The sequence below is a fragment of the Phyllobates terribilis genome, unplaced genomic scaffold (genome assembly GCF_046119375.1).
Source record: "Phyllobates terribilis strain yellow unplaced genomic scaffold, ASM4611937v1 Scaffold_12__6_contigs__length_324123572, whole genome shotgun sequence".
Classification (NCBI taxonomy): domain Eukaryota; kingdom Metazoa; phylum Chordata; class Amphibia; order Anura; family Dendrobatidae; genus Phyllobates; species Phyllobates terribilis.
In genome coordinates, this window is record NW_027362772.1 from 276,462,458 (window position 1) to 276,485,917 (window position 23,460).

The window sequence follows — 23,460 nt, forward strand, 5'->3', positions numbered from 1 at the left end:
ATGGAAAGTATCCACTATCCATATGAATTACTGATCACTGGAGGTCCGACAGCTATGACCTCAAATGATCCTGCGAACGGGACTCTGTAGAGCACTGTCTCTTCGACGCAGCGGTGTACATGCTCAACCTCTGCTTCATGAATTGTCTATGGGACTACGGGAGAAAGCTGAGTACTGATCTTGGCCGTTTCTGGTTCCCTGATTACATTTGACCAGTGCCAGAGCTGCAGACAGGATCCTCAGGGGCATATCTTGAGGCTACTCGGCATTATTGCTCTGTGAGACAGACTCCCTTAGTAAAGACCATACAAAGTAGCACTAAACAAAAAGGCCCACCTCTCCGGAACTGTATGGCAGATTTAAAATAAAGAAATAAATAAATGGAATACTCAGCTGATCGGTGGAGGTGTCTCCTGGTGTTGGATCCCCACCAATCTGATATTGATGACCTATCCATCAATAATATAAGGCTGGACAATCCCTTTAATTTAACGTTCCCCTTGTACTTTCTTGTAGGTTATCTAGTAATGGAGCCTTATCCTAAATTATATATTGGTTCATGATAATAATTGCCTTTATGTCTGCCTTCAGCTACAGCTACTGTACAATGGAATAACTATTAACATTTCACTTAGAAAATAAAGTTTACGTCTGACATCATTTGTTTCTTGCAGCGTCGGCAGATTCAATGTTTAGTAGTAATGATACCAGTGATTATATACACAGAGGTGTCCAGGCTTACCGTTTCTTGAACTTTCTAAAGGACTATAGTTTTCCATTATATAAATTCAAAACGTTATCACGACATGACAGCAAAACCCCAGACAAGCTGCAATTCACATCACAACCACCAGGTGACTACACACAGAGCATAAACAACTCCCGGCAGAATATTGTGAAATCATGTTTTTTAATTGTTAGGCTGTGTGCCCACTATGCGTTTTTCAAGCGTTTTTGATGCGGAATTTCCGCAGCAGAAAAGCTTTAAAAATGCTTGGTAATCCGTGCCCCATGATCCCCAATGAAAATCTGCATGTTCTGTGCCCATGCTGCGGAATTTTCCACAGCGGATTTTCCTTGCAGAAAAATCTGCAGCATGTCCATTATTTGTGCGTTTCTGCATGCGGATTTGAGGTCCCAATGCACTTGAAAAATCCGCATGTAAAAACGCTGCAAAAACGCGTCTAAAATCCGCAAGCTTTTTTGACTGCCAAGAACATGCAGAAACGCTGCAGAAATTTTCTGCATCGTGGGCACATAGCCTTAGAGGGTGACACATTTAGGGAAATGTCAAGCCAGGAGCAAAGGTAATGAAAAACAATTCTGTATGGTAATGTAATGAAAATCCCAAACATTTGTGCTCAGACTCAATAAATTGGTGTTCATAACTTGTCAGGGTGGCCAATATATCACAATAGGTCAATCACAATGTTCAAGGCTCTGCTCACATCATTTCTGTGGTGTTGTTCAGTTCAATAAGAATTCCTAACCCCCTCGCCATGAATAAAGCTTTGCGCCAAAACGCCTAGGTCTGATGTCCTATGTGGATTAGTCTGTATTTGTACTGAAGCTTTTTTTTTAAATTCCACAATAAATATAAAATTGTATATACCTCTTCATCACTGGACTTTCTACCCCTCTATTTGAAGTTATACCATATGACTGGTGTAACAATGAGGTGTATTCCCTGAACACACACCTCTGATGGCTTTTTCGATGTCTGCCACTGTACAGACTTGCAGTGATATGCCATATTGTTTTGCTCAGCTTTCCTTGGGAAAAGAAGTGAGCGATGTCTGGACTCACAGAAAGGCTATTAATTACGCACTTATCTCAGCTTGGCAGGGCTTCACCTCCTTCCCTTATGGCTGCTGCCCTCTGCTGTGCTCCACGTTGGGTGTTACAAGTGGGTGAATGTGCCTCCATGGCATCATCTCCCTAGACCTTTTGAGGCTTGTTTGGACACACCCTGTCTCTGAATGTTAAACTAGAACTGTGTCCTACAGACATGTGTTTGAACTCTGACTTTATCCAAGTCCTCGGTTCCTGTTATCTGTTAAAAGAGAACAATTACACTTTAATACAATGAAGATTATCTGAAAAACACCAAAAATGAGAAGAACTGAGAAACTGGGGTTCTGTTAGTAGCCTCCGTTACAGAATTTATCATTTTTAGGTAGGAAAAAACCTTGGATGCTTCTGAAAAATGACTGGTGATATCGACGGTTGATTTATGGCCCCACAATAAGTTATAGGGTGTTTTCCCACTCTTAAATTTATCATAGGGCCATAAAGCATCCGTCAATTTTTCAGGTAGGATTATTTTCAAATCCCGAGGACAGGGCTCCAAAAATCTAAGGACGAGGATGTTCTAAATTAAGTTGTGCATTCTTGACCTCCTCTCTATCCATTGTCTATGGGATTTCTGGAGAAAGTCGGGAACTGTACCTCGTTATTTCCTGAGTCTCATAGACAATGAATGGAGCAAAGGTCAAGACTCCAGAACCCCAAACTCAAGACTGTTGTGGGTTTGACCCTTAGTTACAAGCAAGTTCTCCCTTATCCTATGGTTAGCTTGTGATTTAGTGAAAAAAACGCTAAAGAAGTTGTCCACTACTTGGACAACTCCTTGTCATATGCAATGCTTAGCCCCTGATAAAACAAAATGCTTATACTCACCTCCCATGCCGGCATTGTTCCCGTGGTGCCAGCACTCGCTCTCCTAGGGGCTCCCGTGCTGTTTTTGTGACATGTGACCCCGATGCCCAATCAGCGCTGGCGTCACTGTACCCTCCTCCTGTCGAATTGAACATGAGGAGGGTACTTCCTCTTCATGTTCAATTCGACAGAAGGTGGAGACAGTGACGCCAGCGCTGATTGGACACCGGGGTCACGTGTCACAACAATCACACGACAGCCCTGGGGCCAAACACTTAGATCAAGAAGTAGTTGTCTTAGTAGCGGACAATCCCTTTAAATGGGTATTATTGAGAACCACTGTGGTCCATTGTGGAACAGATCCATAACACTTCTATTTTAAATAGAAGCCACAACGCAAAGGAGAAAAAAGCCCTAAATCCCCAAAAATAATTAAAAAAATGTTCAAAAATATATAAATATTTTGGAATAATTAAGTCCATCAATGTTTCATTTGGTGCAGAGTATCGAGGTTGCGGCCACATGAAGCAATATCTCATCTGTGTGGATTATGCACCCTATTTTACATGGAAGAGCTGGAGCAGATCTGACTATTTCCCCTTGTCACATCCTATTGCTGTGAGTCCAGAACGGAACAGGAGACAACGCGATTCACTCTACAGATAAAATAAGGCTTCAAGTTCACTGTCAGGATGCAGTACGGGAGGAGGAGGTCTTAGATCAGATATTATTCTTCGACAAAACTTCCTCCGCCGCTGATGGCCTCACATCCATAATGTAAATTATCCATGACGCTTATTAGATCAGCGAGCCGAATAAAATAAAGTTTAATGTTCATCGCTGCATGGAGTGAGCACACTTCTTGATCTAATCACAAAGCTAACAAGGTAGCAGAGCTTGGCTGAAAACTGGATACCTCTCTAGGGTCTGATTCAGTGCAATTATCAACCCAAGGGAAAGGAAATCAATGGGGAGCAATTGTCTGCAGATTCGATTCATATTGTACTGGATATACCAGTGTATATATCAAACGTGGCGGTGACTTTGCCGTGCGCGGTGTCACGTAAGGATGAGCAGATCCTCATACATTATCATCTCCATTTATTCTACCCAGATAGCTCCTAATATTATACCTGGAAACTCAACTCATCCATCAGTGGTCAGGTGCCTGTGTATAGAGCGGCGCAGAGGTAGTTGTTGTTTCTGGGTCTGTGTGACTAATAGAAACAAAGACCCCTCTATCAGCAGCATTAACAAATGTTGCAATGTTGCATGATAGTTGGGGCACCATTTTGCAAATTTTGCATATGGGTCCAGGAACTTCTTGTTGCACCAGTATCTTTATAAAGATACAGTAAGTTCTTTTGAGGGCCTCACTATACTGTTGCATTGTAAAAAGAAAGATGTGAGTTTATTGTCACAGTCATATTTTCAGAAGTGTTACATGCTCGTCCTCGCACCTATCATCCCTGCCAGCCTTTGGCAATCTGCACCCAGTGGCGGTGACAATAGTTTTGGCCAACTAGGTAGTCTAGATGACTGACCAATCACAAGAAATGGTCAGCAGACAAATTAGAAGATGGGTTTGATGGCTAATCCCTGCCTCAATGCCATTTACATCTGCTATGCCTCATCATCTATGCCAAATATTATATACTCTTTTGCATATTACCCTGTTGTCTCTATTCTGACCCTGCTCTGTTCCTGGCCATTCTTCCCAAAACACCCTTCCAAAATTCTTCCCAAATAACCCTTGGAAACCTCTATTTACTCTCATTGACCCTTTAGACTTTGACCTGGCTTCCTAAGATTATGCATTTGTAACAGGTTTTGTCTTTGTGTCACAGTGGCTCTGTATGTGGTAGCCTTTCAGCTCTTAATGTGGCTTTCACGGACAGGTTTCTACTTGCCACTTTGTCTATCAAATCCCAGAGGATGCCCTGACCTTCACCTTTACCTCAGTAGGGATCTAGACTTACACAGGGGCTCCTGAGTTGGGTCTACGGAGTGGCTGCTGGCCTATGGAGTTTGCTGGCAGGGGATGGTCAAAAAGACATGTCAATACCAGAAGGTCCAGAACGGGAACAGAATTGTCAGGCAGAAGATTAGTTTAAAGGTCAAAAACAAGAATCAACAAGCAGGGCAGTAGCTGAGAGACAGGAGTGAACCAGAGTAAGGAAACTTATAACCGGCAACTAGAGATAGGAAGCCAGGGGTTCAAAAATATGAGCTCTGCCCAAAGCTCAAAGAAAGGAGAAAATTAGAAGACCAAGTTCAGGAATGAAACACCAAGCTCCCTTCGTAAATGGCACCAGTAGTGCCAGAATATCAACCAAAACTGCTGACCTGTCACCCACTGTCTCCCATAATAAAGGGACAGCAGAAGGAAAGCAGTGGGAATAAGTTAAGCTTTAGATGCAACACGCTGGTATTGACCTGACTTGTTAGGATATCCCTCTGCTCCCTTCATCGGTCAGCAGCTACTCTGCAAACCCAACCCTGGGATCCCTGCAGTGATGGACAGATCCCTGTATAGGGGATTAATGAGTGAAAATCATTGTGCTCCTGCTATATGGAGTATCTTGCACTGAATTTGACCATAGATGCCCACTTAGAGATAAGCAACGCAAAGTTGGCCTTGGCCATTTCTAAGATTTGATGTCCAGTGACTCGCCAACTGGGCCGTGGGGCACCCGGAACCGGGCTTCAGTGTAATGTTGGGGGTAGTAGTGGCAACCCGATCCCGTGGCTCAGGGTGGTCAGATCAAATGCTGTGGCAGTCTATTTGTAGATTTAGGAATGTCCGACTACGCCACCCGTGGATTGCGGCTATTATGAACCGCCGCTGCAAGGCAGTCCACTGAGGCTGATGGTGTGTGCAGCTGAGATAGTATAACTCCCCACGGGAAGAGTGTAGCCTCAGGGCAGTGTAATAGGATGCTGGGGGTGATGGTGCAGGCGCAGCATAAATCACACAGAGTCAGTGATGCAGTCCAGGGTCTTTTACTCACAGTTGTTATCCGAGTCACTTCTGCAGGGAATGACTGCCCAAGCCGTGCTGCGTCCACCAGGTGAGGAGCTCGGTCAACCCCCAGGCAATTCAGGAGTATAGCACAGGAGCCCCTTCTGTCCTCTCTCTGGCCTATCGTGCCCCACCAGTGACCACACTTCTGTCCAGCTGCCTCGGGCCTTCTCTTGGTGAAACCTGTCGCCGGTTTCCCTGACCCTTTGTGGTGCCTTCCTAGTGGGTGTAGCAGGGGGTCGCACCAATAGATGATCACGACCTCCGGTCTTTGGCTGAGGGATGATTTACCTCCACCAACTTGGGAATCCGGTACCCTTATTCTGCCCGACCCTTCACCCGTTATCTCGTGGGTTCTTAGGGTCCCTTCTGCCTTCTTGTTTCTGGAGCCTTTCTACTCCTCTTTCTCTCCACCTTTCTTCCTTCTCCTTCTCCTCTTCTCCCTTCTGGCTCCGGCCTTCACCATAGGCCTGCCTCGTGGAGCTGAGCTCAGGCAGAGCCACAGCTCCCTGTCAGCCCTCTCTGGCTGAACTACTCTCTCTCAACTCACTGAACTCCCTCCTAAGATGGCCCCCACCTTTTATCTGCTTCACTGTGTCTGAGCTCAGGTGACTTGCAACCAATGAGCTCCTTCCTATGCTCCAGAAACCGTCCCCTTCTGCTCCTACATCACAGGGTTCTCTCCCCCCTCCCCACTCCAGCCAGGAACATGGTCAGTTGTGCCTGCAATAAATGGGAGCACCTGCGAGCTGTCCCCCGGAAATGAGGAGTGTGTGTATGCAGCTAACTCAGCCCTTGTCCATACTCCCTCCTTACCTGGGAGTGGAATATCACATCTCTGGTTGAGGTGCAATACCCCTGTAGCAACCGAACCCTCGAGGTGCTACACCAGAAATATATGATGTCGCAAAACTTTAATCTATGAAGATCGAATGAGAGACCATCGATATTGAGAACTGGGGATACTGATCACCGTTCCTAGCGATGTGGTAACTGCATATATCCACCTTCTTTCTCCATTTATAAGTTACAGAAATACCAAGATATGTGCATCACTTCTATATGGGATGACATTCCAAAAAAAAGAGAAATACATGGTCTTCATATCCAGTTTCTGCAAAGATAGGTTGCTGCAAAGTAAAAATGTTAAAAATTAAGTTAACCTTTTTAGCTCATGTCTTGCTCAAACTACTCTGTATAAGAACACTTAAAAGTTAATGACAAATGCTATTAATTGACTTCCTACTCTAAAATTAGGTGCAATACCACACAGTGACCAAAAGGAGTAGCCCAACAGCACTTGTGTCACCAAAGTAAGCGCCCTTGACCCTGGACTACACAACCATGTTTAACCAAGCTCAACTGTCCTTCTGCAGTCCTTGGCCGCGACCACTACACAGCGAACGGAACCGTGATGTTCAGCTCTGTTCATTGTTTGGTATCAGCCGAGTGGTGAGGGTCTCGGGCATTGGACCATCACCGATCTGATCTGATATTGGTCACCAATCCCAGGGATAGGTCATCAATATCATTAGCCTGGACAACCCCTATAAGTGTGGATGATTAAAATATCAACAGTTCCCTACTTCCCTGTTTAGTGCAAATCGACTTTAATTTCTATTTCTTTTTCAAAGCTCGTCCTTAACAACACCAGGATGAGTAAGATAGAACGCACACTGCCCACACAGATTGCTTTTTAAGGAAAGTAGATTGCAAAACGCTTAATAAAATAGTTTTCGGCACAAAGAACAATGAATGTTTACAACCACTTGCGTGGGATGTTGTATACGGCTGTCAAACAAACACATTTTATAAAATACAAAAGCTCAAAACAATTAAGGGAGCACATAAATCACATCGGATCTCGATGAACCAATCTTAATGGATATAAATTGTGTAGTTTATTATCAAAGCAGAATGGAAACCAAGATCATCAACCGATGGAGGTCTAGATTCCAAATCACCCTGAAAATCAATGTGAAAAATTGAAATCACAGGAGGAGCCAATTTGTGTAAATTTTATGGCAGCAACTCCTGATGTGATACAGTCGTCTGTATGGCTCCCACATGCCTGTATTTGCTACTGACCACAAAATGGGCATGCCCCTGATGTGACGAGGGATACATAATGTGAAGAAGTTCTTATTTGGACTCTGGGAAACATGAAGGCCAGGAACTGCCTACACTGGCCACATGAGGCCGGACATTGTCCTGCATCAGAAAGAACCCAGGGCCACTGATCCAGTGTAAGGTTTGACAATGGCTCTGAAGGCTTCATCCTAGTACCTAACAGAAGGCAGAGAACTGTTGGCTATCACATGGAGGTTTGTGCTACCTTACATTAAAATGCCTCTCAGACCATCATTGACCCACCACCAGACCGGTCTTGCTGACTGATGTTGAAGGCAGCATAACGTTCTTGAGTCTCTCTCAAGTCTATCACATGTGGTCAGTGTGAACTTGCTCTTGTCGGTGAAAGAGAATGGGGTGGCAATGTTGGAGCTATCAATTCTAACTTTCCCTGGTAAATGCCACTCCGACTGCACGATGCTGGGCTGTGAGCACAGGTCCCACTACAAGACATCCAGACCTCATGCTCATGCATAACAGCTGCTGGAGGTCATTTTGTCGGGTTCTGGCAGTTCTCTGTTTGTTCCTCCTCATATAAAGGAGCAGATATCGATCCCACTAATGGATTGATGCGCTTATACAGCCCCATCCGGCTCTTCTTGGTCGCCATGATTTTGCTGGGAGACACCATAAACCTTCTTGTGATTGCCTCCTTTTGCATCAATTACTGCATCAATGTGGCGTGACGTGGAGGCGATCAGCCTGTGGCACTGCTGAGGTGTTATGGAAGCCCAGGTTGCTTTGATAGCAGCATTCAGCTCATCTGCATTGTTGGGTCTGGTGTCTCTCATCTTCCTCTTGACAATACCCCATAGATTCTCTCAGCATCGGACTGGCCCACCGGGAGATCCACCGGTGGGCCCCCGTCGGTAACCGTGGTCTTTCTGACCACGGGCCTATCAGAGGCCACCGCCGCCACCGGGAGCATCTGCTGTCTTCTGCTATGCGCTGCGCACAAACGGCGCATAGCAGTGACGTTCAAAGCCCGCCGGCCAATCAAAGCTGCGCGCGTCAGCATTCGGCCTCTGATAGGCGGGCTGCTGAGAGCGCAGCCTCTGATTGGTCGGCGGCCCTGTAGAAGACCACGCCTACATGAAACTGCAGAGGACGCCGCCGGGGGAGCGTAGGAAGGTAAGAAGATTTTTTTTTCATTTATGAATGGGCAGGGTAGTGAGTGAATGGGGAGGGGGGGATGATACTATATAGGGGCACATAATGGGGAGGGAGATTCTATATAGGGGCACATGATGGGGAGGGAGATGATGCTATATAGGGGCACATGATGGGGAGGGAGATGCTATATAGGGGCACATGATGGGGAGGGAGATTCTATATAGGGGCACATGATGGGGAGGGAGATGCTATATAGGGGCACATGATGGGGAGGGAGATGCTATTGTAGCACCCCGAGGGCTCGGTTGCTACAGAGGTATTGCATCTCACTCTCAGGTAAGGATGGAGTGTGGATGAGGACCCCGACACCTGCATGCATTACACCACATTTCCGGGGGGCAGGGCGACCGATATGCCCCTGAGATAGGCACGACAGTCCCTGTCCCTGGCTGGAGTGGGGGGAGGGAACACCGAGGAAGGGGAACCCTGTAGTGCAGGAGCAGGGAGGAAGCAGTTCCTGGGTGTACTAAGTAGGAGGTATAAAAGGTGGGCACCATCTTAGTTCTTAGTTCGGTTGAGTCTGAAGAGAGGTGACAGGGAGCAGGGGCTCTGCATGAGCTCTGCTCCAGAGGCAGGCCTAGTAAAGAGGCCTGAGCCTGGAGGAAGGAGAAGGAAGGAAGAGGAGCGGAGGAGGCTCCAGGAACAAGGAACGAAGTGACCCCAGGGATGTGGACCGGCGAGTCGCCACCGCACGCCCGAATCTACCTGCGTAGGGGGGTCAGGCCAAAGGGGGAGACCAGTCCCCGAAACTAGTGGAGGCGGGGAACTACCATCAGCTAGAAACCGGAGGCTGTGACATTTTATGTGGCGCAGCCCCTCGCTACACCTGCTAGGAAGGAGGTCTGCCCTACAGCGGCGGTTCACTTTGACCGCAATCCACGGGTGGCGTAGTCGGACATTTAATCACAAAACCACATAAATAGACTGCCACTGGTTTGACCACCCTGAGCCACGGGACCGGGTCACCGCCACGGTGACTACAACCCCCAGCATCCACAAAAAGGCCCAGTTCTGGGTTCCCCACACGGCCCAGGGGGCGCGTCACTATATAGGGGCACATGATGGGGAGGGAGATGCTATATAGGTGCACATGATGGGGAGGAAGATGCTATATGGGGCACATGATGGGGAGGGAGATGCTATATAGGGGCACATGATGGGGAGGGAGATGATGCTATATAGGGGCACTTGATGGGGAGGGAGATGCTATATAGGGGCACATGATGGGGATGGAGATTATACTATATAGGGGCACATGATGGGGAGGGAGATTATACTATATAGGGGCACATGATGGGGAGGGAGATTATGCTATATAGGGGCACATGATGGGGAGGGAGATGCTCTATAGGGGCACATGATGGGGAGGAAGATGCTATATAGGGGCACATGATGGGGAGGGAGATGCTATATAGGGGCACATGATGGGGAGGGAGATGCTATATAGGGGCACATGATGGGGAGGGAGATGATACTATATAGGGGCACATGATAAGGAGGGAAATGATAATATAGGGGCACATGATGGGGAGGGAGATACTATATAGGGGCACATGATGGGGAGGGAGATGATACTATATAGGGGCACATGATGGGGAGGGAGATGATGCTATATAGGGGCAAATGAGGGAGATGATGCTATATAGGGGCACATGAGGGAGATGATGCTATATAGGGGCACATGAGGGAGAGGATGCGATATAGGGGCACATGAGGCAGATGATGCTATATAGGGGCACATGAGGGAGATGATGCTATATAGGGGCACATGAGGGAGATGATGCTATATAGGGGCACATGGGGAAGATGATGCTATATAGGGGCACATGAGGGAGAGGGTGCTATATAGGGGCACATGAGGGAGAAGATGCTATATAGGGGCACATGAGGGAGAGGGTGCTATATAGGGGCACATGAGAGAGAGGGTGATATATAGGGGTACATGAGGGAGAGGGAGATATATAGGGGCACATGAGGGAGAGGATGCTACATAGGGGCACATGAGGGAGAGGATGCTATATAGGGTCACATGTAGGAGAGGATGCTATGTAGGGGCACATGAGGGAGAGGATGCTATGTAGGGGCACATAAGGGGGAGGGGCCCATGATGGAGAGGATGATACATAGGGGCTCATTATGGGGGGAATATATAGGGGCCCATGATGGGGGGGAAGGATGAGACATAGGGGCCCATGATGGGGGGATGATACATACAGGCCCCGGATGGTTGGGGGGATACATACAGGCCCAGGATGGGAGTGATACCTACAGACCCAAGGAAGGGTGGGGGATACATATAGGCCCAAGGATGGGTAAGGGGGGATGCATACAGGCCCAGGATGGGTGGGGGGGATACATACAGGCCCAGGATGGGTGGGAGGGATGCATACAGGCCCAGGATGGATGGGGGGATACATAAAGGCCCAGGATGGGTGGGAGGGATACATACAGGCCCAGGATGGGTGGGGGGGATACATACAGGCCCAGGATGGGTGGGAAGGGATACACAGAGGCCCAGGATGGGTGGAGGACATACATGGGAGCCTAGGATGGGGGATTTTATTAAATAAAGGGGGCCAGGATGGGTGACAATTACAGTATGGGGGCCAGAATGAGGTATTATTAGTTTATGGTGGCAAGTGGGGAGATGGTGGCAAGTGGGGATATTACTGCTGTAATATTATTTATTACTCTGTCGCCTCATTGGGGGACACAGGACCATGGGTGTTATGCTGCTGTCCACTAGGAGGCGACACTATGCATAATCTGAAAAAGATTAACCGTGGCTCCTCCTCTGCAGTATACACCCCTGGAAGGCGTCAGCCTTCTCCAGTTTTTGCTTAGTGTCGCATAAGGAGGCACACCTAAAACTTTTACTCCGTTTTCTCCGACGGGATTACAGATGAAGAAAAGCGGGTCTCCTGCGAGACTCCTGGCATGGCACCTTCCTCTGTCCCTATTATGGGGTGCACAGTTGAAGTTGAGATGGCTATTCCCCATGTCGCTCCTTCCCCAGCCCCTCGGGTGCTGGTTCGAAGTCGAGACCCCCCCTCCTTCCCCAATTCCTTTTGGTTTCTGGGTTGAGGTTGAGGCAAGGATAAAGCCCCCTGATGGTGACAGCAGCACCCTCCCTAATCCCCCTCTGGGGGCATTAGGTTGAGACGCCTTAGGTAGGGCCTGTACAGGCAGCATTCTGCAGCTCCCAGTAGCTAGCACACTGCAGCTGAATCCAGGGACCCCAGCCCTGCTGCAGGCTCCTGTCGGGGCCGGGGGGAGTGCAGGCAAGCATGGCACAACACAGGCACAGGCCTCCCTGTGCCCTGTCTCTGTGGCAGCACCAGCTCTATGGTGCCTCAAGGGGACTCCTCACAGGGCCCCCCTTCCGCTTATACCGCCACCGCTATCCTGCCTTCAAATCCGGGGGGGTCCGGTTCAGATCAGGCCCCCTCCCGGACTTCCGCGCCGGCCTGGAGCCCCTTTGGGCATCAGGCTTCTAATTTAGACCGTGGCTCCGGCCTAGCCGAAGTCGCCACCCCCTCTCCGCCCCCTGGTCCGCCCCCCGGATGACAAATATGACACTCTACAGTGTCATAGAAGGGGCGGATCCAGACTGAAAGGGCGCGATTTCACAGCAAACTGCCGCCCTTTTTCAGCTTTCCGCCCCCCTTCTTCCTCAAACATTTACTCCGGTGGCCATTATCTGCTGCAGGAAAAAGATTAACCCTGCAGCTACCGGTCGGCAGATACAGACCAGGCCTGCCAGTCTCCGGGGAGGCACAGGACTGTGGATCTTCGGCGCTGGACTTAGAGGCACACTGGTGGGATAAGATCACAGCTGGAGTTTCTCCTCGGCTGTGAATCCATTATTTCTCATAAGCTCCTCTGCACTCTGCATAGCCACCCCTGTGCACTATGCAGGACTCAAGGTCCAAGAGAACCAGGCAGGACTGCTATTATGCACTCTGTACAGCCTGCAGTAATACTCTCCCCAGTGGCAGCACGTACCTGCACTACCAGGACTGCATCCAGACTACTGTGCCAGACACTCAGATGACGCAGTCTATAGATAACCTAACCTCCACATTGCTTCAAGCTCTGCAGCGTCATGCCTCGGCTATGAATGCTAACCAGCAAAGGGAGAGCTCGACTCAGGGACATGACGACCCGGCACATCCATGTCTAGGTCAGGACGCAAGCGGACCCACAGGTCACGCTCATCTGCGTCATCCCATAGCACACGGTCATCCCCTTCTAGGGAGAGACACCGTAATTACAGGTCATTTAGACCATCCCCTACCAGGGACAGACAATGCAGATCTCCGCAGCGATCTCCGACCAGAGAAGGCCTCCGCCCTGGTTCATCCAGCAGGAGACGCCTTAGCGATACACAGGATTCGGAAGACATCTGTGATTCTGACTCTGACAAGGAAACTGAAGGGTCCCTGATCCCAATCCCCCCTAGCAATACAGCGCTAGTTGAGGATGTAATCTCGCCCATCCATTGGGTGCTGGACATTTCTGATCCGCCTCTGGAGGAACCAGAACATTTCCTTTGAAGAAACTCTGAAGCCGCCTAAGATCTCTTTGACCACCCAGAGTTTAAATCGATCCTTAAATAGCAAATATCTGGAGGCGCGGTACCCCTTCCCACAGGAGGTCACCAAGAAATGGACAGATCCACGCAAAGGGGATCCCCCAGTCTCTAGGCTAACACCACAGTCACTCCTTTCACTGCCAGGTAGCTCAACCCTCAGGGATGCAGCAGACCAGCAGGTGGAACGCAAGGCTCGTTCAATCTTCGAGGCTGCAGGGGCCTCCCTGGCTCCCGCGTTCTCTTCAGTTTGGGCTGCCAAGACCAACCTGGCTTAGCCCCAAAAATTTACAAGCTGGCCTCCAAGCATCTGCTCCTGAGCTGTCGGACCAAGCGGTTCAAATAGCAGTTGCAGCAGATTGCATGCTTCATGCAGCTCTGCATTCAGCAAGGGGTGCAGCGGGGATAGCATCAAACGCCATCACGATTCGGTGTATCCTCTGGCTGCGGGAATGGAAACAGACGCAGCCTCAAGGAAGTCCCTCACGCACCTCCCGTACCTCAGTGGTCGACTTTTTGGCAAACAGTTGGACATGATGATATCCAACGCCACCGGGGGTATGAGTACTCTCTCCCCCAACTGAAACCCAAACGCACTTACAGGAAGCATAACCAAACTCGATTCCGATCCTTTCAGAACTCTTCGGACTGGTCCGTCTCGCGTCCAGCACAAAAGAACAACCGCTCCCCACGCAGGGACAACTCGTGGTCTACGCAAAAGTCGGACAACACCTGGCAGTCAAAAGCAGGCCAGTCAAAGTCCAAAGGAGGAAAATCTCAGATTTCCTCCTCATCACGACTCACGGACTCCGGAAGACACCCCACCCGTAGGCGGCCGACTTTTGCTCTTTCATCAAGTCTGGCTGCCTATTACAGAAGACAGGTGGGTCAGGGAACTAGTGTGTTCGAGATACAAGATAGAGTTCACTTCCAACCCACCAAACAGACTCTTTCTTTCTGTTCCAAAGCCTCCAGCCTAGGCTCGTGCCTTCCGCCAAGCGGTCTCCTCGCTTCTTCAAGCAGGAGTCATAGTACCGGTCCCCGCGGCAGAGCTCTTCCAAGGGTTCTACTCCAATCTATTCGTAGTCCCCAAGAAAGGAGGCGGCGTACGGCCCATACTGGACCTAAAACAGCTCAACAAATATGTACGGGTACCTCACTTCCGCATGGAGTCCCTTCGGTCCATCATTGCGTCCATGGAGAAGGGAGAATTTCTCGCCTCCATAGACATACAAGATGCATACCTGCATATACCAATTGCACCCGCCCATCTGAGATTTCTCAGGTTCGCAATTGACCAGGACCACTACCTGTTAGTGGCTCTCCCATTCGGACTCGCCGCGGCTACCAGAGGGTTTACCAAAGTCATGGCAGCCACCATGGACGTCCTGCACTCCAGAGGCATAGTAGTTGTTCCATACCTGGACGATCTCCTTATCAAGGCTCCTACTTTCAAGGACTACGAACTCAGCGTCTCAATCACAATCGACACTCTGAGTCGCCTGGGCAGGTTAGTCAACCTACAAAGGTCATCATCAACCCCGATCAGTCTCTGACCTTCCTGGGAATGCTATTCAATACCTTCAGAGGTCTAGTGCTCCTTCCCAAGGACAAGGCACTGCCTCTCCGTCTAGGAGTTCGCACCCTCCTCAGCAAACCCCCTCCATCTCTCCGGTTTGCCATGAGAGTCCTCGACAGGATGATGGCGGCAATAGAAGCGGTCCCATTTGCCCAGCTTCACCTCAGGCCTCTCCAACTACCCATCCTCAAGTCATGGGACAGGAACCCCTTTTTCTCTCGACAGGGAATTCCAGCTGACGTCGTCAACCAGGAAGTCCCTGCACTGGTGGCTCAAGCCAACCTCACTAACAAAGGGGAAATCCTTTCTCACGGGTCAATGGAAGGTTCTGACCACCGACGCGAGCCTGATGGGTTGGGGTGCAGTGCACTTACACCACAGAGCACAGGGCAAGTGGTCCCCAGCGGAAGCGACCATGCCCATCAACATCTTGGAAATTCAGGCCATCCTCCTGGCGTTGAGAGCCTTCCATCACTTACTGGCAGCCTCTCACATCAGAGTACAGTCGGAAAATGCCACGGCTGTGGCATATGTGAATCACCATGGGGGGACCCGCAGTGCCCAGGCGATGCGAGAAGTGACACACATTCTCATTGGGTGGAAGACACAGGTTTGGTTCTCTCTGCGGTCCACATTCCGGGTGTGGCCAACTGGGAAGCAGACTTCCTCAGCCGGCAAGCAATGGGTTCGAGAGAGCGGTCTCTCCATCCCGAAGTTTTTCGCCAGATCTGCCATCGCTGGGGGACTCCGGACGTGGACCTAATGGCCTCCCACTTCAATACCAAGGTCTCCAACTTCATGGCCAGAACACACGACCCGCGGGCGCTAGGAGCAGACGCCCTGGTTCAGGACTGGACCCAGTTCCAGCTCCTGTACATTTTTTTCCACCTCTCCCCCTGATATCCAGAGTGGTGAGGAAGATCAAGCAAGAGGGAGTTCCAACCATCCTAATCGCACCGGACTGGCCCAGACGTACATGGTACGCCGACATCGTACAGCTCACTGCAGACGTCCTCTGGCGTCTCCTCGACCGCCCGGATCTTCGGTTACAAGGCCCGTTCTACCACCAGAACTCAGGGGCCCTCAATTTGACGGAGTGGCCATTGAGACTTGGGTTCTAACCCAGTCAGGGTTCTCGCCGCACGTCATTACAACCATGATCAGGGCACGGAAGCCAACCTCTGCTAAGATTTATTACCGTACCTGGAAAGCCTTCTTTACCTGGTGCGAATCTCGTGGCCAGACCCCATTCCCTTATTCCCTCCCCAGGGTACTTGGTTTTCTCCAACCGGGTCTGGAGGCCAGACTGTCCCTGGCCTCCCTTAAGAGCCAGGTGTCAGCTCTCTCAGTGCTTTTTCAGTAGTGCATTGCTAACAAGCCGCAAGTAAGGACATTTCTTTAGAGGGTTTCCCAATTGGTTCCCCCCTACAGATGACCACTAGAAACGTGGGACCTCAACCTGGTGCTGACAACACTGCAGGAAACATTAGTGAAGTCCCAGAAAGTGTTTTTTCCTAGTGGCAATCACCTCGCTACGCAGGGTGTCTGAACTGACAGCACTCTCCTGCAGGCGGCCCTTCCTGTTTTTTTTTTTTTTTACCAGGACAAGGTAGTTCTCTGTAGGTCCCATCCTTCCTTCCAAAGGTTGTGTCCAACTTCCACCTCAATGAGGAAATTTCACTGTCATCCCTCTGTCCGGTCCCGGTTCAGAGAGTAGAGAAGGCTCTGCATACGCTTGACCTTGTCAGGGCATTGCGTATCTATGTGTCTAGGACTGCGCCCTTCCGGAAGTCTGTTTCTCTTTTCCTTCTACTGGAAGTCGGCCGCAAGGGTCTGCCAGCTTCCAAAGCTACCCTTGCCAGGTGGATCAAATCCACCATACAAGAGGCCTACCGCCTCAAAAATTATCCTCTTCCAGCACGAATTACGGCACACTCTACACGTGCGGTAGGGGCCTCCTGGGCCATTCGGCACCAGGCTTAGGCACAACAAGTGTGTAAGGCAGCCACCTGGACTAGCCTACACACGTTTACCAAACACTACAGAGTTCATACCCAGTCCTCAGCAGACGCGAGCCTGGGTAGATGGGTTCTGCAGGCGACGGTGCCCCAAATGTAGGGGCCTGTCTACACAATATTCATAAATTGCTCCCCACCCAGGGACTGCTTTGGGACGTCCCATGGTCCTGTGTCCCCCAATGAGGTGACAGAGTAAAGGAGATTTTTGTGTACTCACCGTAAAATCTCTTTCTCTTAGCCTCTAATTGGGGGACACAGCTCCCACCATGTTACCCGTTCCGGGCCGTTGTTATGTTGAGTTCTCATATTGTCTTTGTTTGAGCTCGTACATAGTTGCCTTCTTATAGGCATGATTATGTTATCCATGTTACGTTCCTCCTACTGCTTTTGCACAAAACTTAAGAAGGCTGACGCCGTCCAGGGGTGTATACTGCAGAGGAGGAGCCACGGTTAATCTTTTTCAGATTATGCATAGTGTCGCCTCCTAGTCGACAGCAGCATAACACCCATGGTCCTGTGTCCCCCAATTAGAGGCTAAGAGAAAGAGATTTTACGGTGAGTACACAAAAATCTCTTTTGAGGATAGTGTTCTCCATGGGGGAGAAACAAAAGGGAGGTCCTGTTACTGTGCAGGGCGGCACTATATCGCTTTTTATTCTTCATCTGCTGTACTGTAGAAATCAGGGAATTAGTGGGAATGTGCTGTAGAAGTGATCAGCTATTGATAACTTCGTGTTATTTTTTGCAGCGACAAGTCTTGGGTTGAAGAAGAAGTGATGGCGGTCTGTGCCGGATGAAGAAGAAAAGCGAAGATGAAGGACTTCGACTAGAGACGTCACTGGTGAGTCAGGGTGTTACATGTAAATGCACACTATACATTGTATACAGAGCTCCTGTGTATTAGTATTGTGTTTTTTTATTCATGATCCTTATGGTAGTATTAATTGGTGACTATGTAATGGTAATGTGTGATCTGGTCATGGTATGGTGGTATTTGTCAAGTGTATGTGTTGGTAATATGTGATCTGGTCACGATGTGGCAGTATTTGTTCCTTTGTATGTGGTATTATTCGGTCGCTATGTGGTGGTAATATGTGGTCCAGTCATGGTGTGTCGGCATTGGTCCCTTGTATGTGGTATTATTCGGTTACTATGTGGTGATAATATGTGGTCTGGTCATGGTGTGGCCGTATTTGTTCCTTGTATGTGGTGTTATTCAGTCACTATGTGGTGGTAATATGTGGCCTGGTCATAGTGTGGGGTTTTTTCTCCTTTGTATGTGGTATTATTCGGTCACTATATCATGGTAATATGCTGTCAGACCATGGTGTGTTGGTATTTGTCCCTTGTATGTGGTATTATTCGGTCACTATGTGGTGGTAATATGTGGTCTGGTCATAGTGTGCCAAGTCCTGCTGGAGAATGACATTTCCATCTCCAAAAAAGCTTGTCGGCAGAGTGAGGCATGAAGTGCTCTAAAATGTCCTGGTAGAAGGTTTTGTCTTGATAAAACACAGTGGACCTACACCAGCAGATGACATGGCTCCCCAAACCATCACTGATTGTGGAAACTTCACACTAGACCTCAAGCAGCTTGGATTGTGGCCTCTCCACTCTTCCCCCAGACTTTGGGACCTTGATTTCCAAATGAAAATTGGAACTCTAGGACCTTGTGGAGTGTGTCAATGACCGCCTTCTGAACACCTGTCAAGTCAGCAGTCTTCCCCATGATTGTGGAGCCTACAGAAACAGACTAAGGGACCTTTTTAAATGCTTAGGGAGCCTTTGCAGGTGTTTTTTGTTAATTTTTATAATTTACTGAGATAATGACTTTTGTGCTTTCATTGGCTGTAAGTCATAATCATCAACATTAACAGAAATAAACACTTGAAATAGATCACTCTGCTTGTAATGACTCTATATAATATAGGAGCTTCACTTTTTGTATTGAAGAACTGAAATAAATTAACTTTTTGATGATATTCTAATTTAGTAAGATGCACCTGTAAATGTGCCAACAATGTGCCATGTCGAGGAACTGGATGATCTGTGCAACCTGGATGAGCTGGAGGTGCCGCCATTTGCTACCTGTAGTGATAAGTAGTGTTGAGCCACCCCCGTAGTGTTCGAGTTCGGTTCGGTTCGTCGAACACCGGTGTTCGCCGAACTGTTCGTCGAACACCTTCGAACACCGTTAAAACCAATGGCAGGCAAACAAAAACACATAGAAACACATAGAAAACACCTTCAAAGGTGTCCAAAAGCTGACAAACTGCTCAGAAGACACAACTAACACATGGAAAAGTGACAAGTACATATAGTCATGCGAAAAGAAAAGAGGTGGAGGAGTAAAAGGAGGGGGAGACACAAATATAGGCATGTCATGCCCTTCTAAAATCCAAAAAGTGAGAAGCCGACACGTTCAGTCCGCTCCTGCCCGTGCCACCTCCGTGTCGCCGGGTTTGTGCCAGAGCCGCGGTGAACCCTGACGGCCAGCCCCCCTCTCCCAATACTGGTGCCTGTCCGCTGGTGGGTCGAGCGAGCCCCCCTGTGGTGGAGGCAGCTCTAAGCTTTTTAATTTAAATTGTCTCTCTAATTTGAATGAATACACTTTAAATCCATTTACAAGGATCTATTGGAGGGCAAGTCTCATGCCAGCAGCCGCGTAATTCCAGCTCCAGTAGCGTCCACTAAAGCTGCTGCAGTTAAAAAGCTTTTATAAGGATCGAGCTCGGCTGTCCACCGCAAGGCATCCTACTGCCAGTCCCAGCCCCTATGCCTTGGGGTGCCTCCTGATGCTCTTCACTGAGTATCCCGTGGTCCCGAAGCATTTCCTTTGAAAAAATTAAGTGTCCAAACTACAGGTGGTATAGCTTGCTTAACAGCCGGGATAATCCGCTGACTAGCAGACACTGCTACTAGGCACAAAGTATTTCCTGGGCTAGATGCAGTTAAAAATTTGTAATTAGATACTCTCGTTGGATGCTGAGAAAGCATTCCATAGAGTCTCCTGGCACGCCATATATGATTCTCTTAAAAAGCTTGGGGTAGGGGTCTAGGGGACCCTTTTATAGCCAAAATCACGGCCCTGTATCGCAATACGTCACCTAGGCTGAAGATAAATGGAACTGTAGCACCCTGAGGGCTCGGTTGCTACAGAGGTATTGCACCTCACCCAGAGGTGTGATATCTCACTCTCAGGTAAGGATGGAGTGTGGATCAGGACCCGACACCTGCATGCATTACACCACATTGCCGTGGGGCAGGGCGACCAATATGCCTCTGAGATGGGCACGACAGTCCCTGTCCCTGGCTGGAGTGGGGGGAGGGAACACTGAGGAAGGGGAACCCTGTAGTGCAGGAGCAGGGAGGAAGCAGTTCCTGGGTGCATTGAGAAGGGAGTATAAAAGGTGGGCACCATCTTAGTTCAGTGCAGAGAAGTCTGAGCAGAAGTGGCAGGGAGCAGGGGCTCTGCATGAGCTCTGCTCCGGAGGCGGGCCTAGTAACAGAGGCCCAGGCCTGGAAGAGGGAGAAGGAAGGAAGAGGAGCGGAGAAGGCTCCAGGAACGAGGAATGAAGGGATCCCAGGGGTGCGGACGGGCGAGTCGCCCCCGCACGCCCGAATCCACCTGCGTGGAGGGGTCAGGCCAAAGGGGGAGACCGGTCCCCGAAACTAGTGGAGGCAGGAAACGACCCTCAGCTAGAAACCGGAGGCTCTGACATTTTATGTGGCGCAGCCCCTCGCTACACCCGCTAGGAAGGCACCACATAGGGTCAGGGAAACTGGCGCCAAGTTTACCAAGAGGAGGCCCGAGGCAGCCGGACAGAAGGGTTGGTAAGAAAGGCCAGACAAAGGACACACAAAGGGGGTCCTGTGAAGCGCTCCAAAGTTATCTGGGAGTTGTCTGAGCCCCTCACCTGGTGAGCACAGTATGACGTGGGCAGCCGTTACCTGCAGACGTGGTCTGGATAATAAGGACTGTGAGTAAAGGCCCTGGACTGCATCACTGACTCCGTGTCGTTACTGCTGCTGCCCTGCACCATCACCCCCATCCTCCGCATACACTGCCCTGAGGCTATACTCCTCCCGTGGGGAGTTATGCTACGCTCTGCTGCACCCACAACACCAGCCTCAGCGGTCTGCCCTGCAGCGGCGGTTCACTCTGACCGCAATCCACGGGTGGCATAGTCGGACATTTAAACATCAAAACCACATAAATAGTTCCGCCACTGGTTTGACCACCCTGAGCCACGGAACCGGGTCGCCGCCACGAAGACTACAACCACCAGCATCCACCAAAAATGGTCCGGCTCCGGGTGTCCCAAGGCCCAGGGGGTGCATCAGAACATTTTCATCACCTTTCACAATCACCAATTGGACAAGGCAGGGATGTCCTCTGTCCCCTCTCTTATACATCCTAGTGGCGGAGCACCTGCTCTCATCAATTCGCCATAACCCCAATATTAGGTGGATTGAGGTGGGAGGCACCGAGTACAAGTGCTCTCTATTTGCTGATGATGTCCTAGTATATATCACTCAATCACATATATCCATTCATGCTGTTATGGCTGAAATAGATCACTTTGTTACATGGTCAAATTTTAAAATCAATGCAGCGAAGTCTGAGGCCCTCGATGTCTCCCTCCCCAAATCCATATAGGATTCCATCCAGTCCAACTTTCCCTTTGCCTGGCCCTCACAGGGTATCAAATACTTAGGAATTCCTATTCATAGAGACCTCTCCCATCTATGTTATCTTAATTTTGGGCCCTTTATTGAACAACTCCATACAGACCACGGTTGGCAAGTTAGAACTGTAAGATTCACTACGTGAACCACTGGTGTTTTGTGGAAAAGCACATGTACACTGTGTTCCAAATTATTATGCAAAAAGTGTTTAGGAGTGATAAGGGAAGAATTTGTTTGTTTGTCAGTTAAACTCATTGATGGTGATGTGTGTCAGGGCTCTTTATATCACTGTAAGCAATTGCAGACACCTGTGCTAATTAGTTTGGCAGGTGTGTCCAATGAAAGGCAAGACTACTTAAGAAGGCTGTCTCACATTATTAAGCAGCCTACATTTTATGCCAAAATGGGAAAGAAAAAGGATGTGTCGGCTGCTGAGAAGCAACAAATTGTGGAGTGTTTAGGTCAAGGCATGACTACAATCAACATTGTGCGATGATCAGGATGAAGTGTCTTGGCAATCAAGAAGTATGTAGCTGATTCACAGTACACACGTGTGCGTGCTGATAAGGGCAAATTGAGGACTCTTTCCTACAGGCAATTACGTCAGGTTAAAAGAGCAGGGGCAAAAAAGCCTTGTCATAGCAGCAGACAAGTTTTTGAAGCTGCTGGTGCCTCCAACGTCCCCCGAACAACAAGATGCAGGGTCCTTCAGAGGTTTGCAGCTGTGCATACGCCATCCTGTCGACCTCCTCTATCCACTTCACACAAGCAGAAACGGCTCCAGTGGGCTAAACATTACATGAAGACTGATTTCAAAACTGTTTTGTTCACGGATGAGTGCCGTGCAGCGCTCGATGGTCCAGATGGATGGAGTGGAGGATGGCTGGTTGATGGACACCCCACGCAAACACGGCTACAGCGCCAACAAGGAGGAGGTGGAGTAATGTTTTGGACTGGAATCATGGGGAGAGAGATTGTCGGCCCCTTTAGGATCCCTGAAGGCGCTAAAGATGAACTCCATAATGTATGTGGATTTTCTCAAACAGCACTTCCTGCCATGGTTCAAGAAGAAGAACCGTGTATTTCACAGCAAGATCATTTTTTTGCATGATAATGCACCATCTCATGCTGCACATAAAACATCTGCATCTCTGGCTGATATGGGCATAAAAGGGAACAAACTTATGGTGTGACCCCCATGCTCCCCTGACCTCTACCCCATTCAGAACCTCTGGAGCATCATCAAAAGGAGTGTCTATGATGGCGGGAGGCAGTTCACATCTAAGCAACACCTCTGGGAGGGTATTCTGTCCTCATGCAAAACAATTGAAGCAGAAACCATCAAAAACCTGACAAATTCAATGGACGAGAGAGTTCAGAAGCTCCTTTCGAACAAGGGGTCCTATGTGAAAATGTAACATCACCTAGAATAAAGTTTTGAGTTGAAAACTGTTTGATTTCAGTTTCTAATAACCTGCTAATGCTTATAATTTCAAAAATGACCATTTTTTTGGTCTTTATTAAAATGAAAAGGTTGATCGAAAAGTTTGGGGGATCTAAGAGTGTGGCAACCCAGTAGTCATGATTACTTCGAATTCTG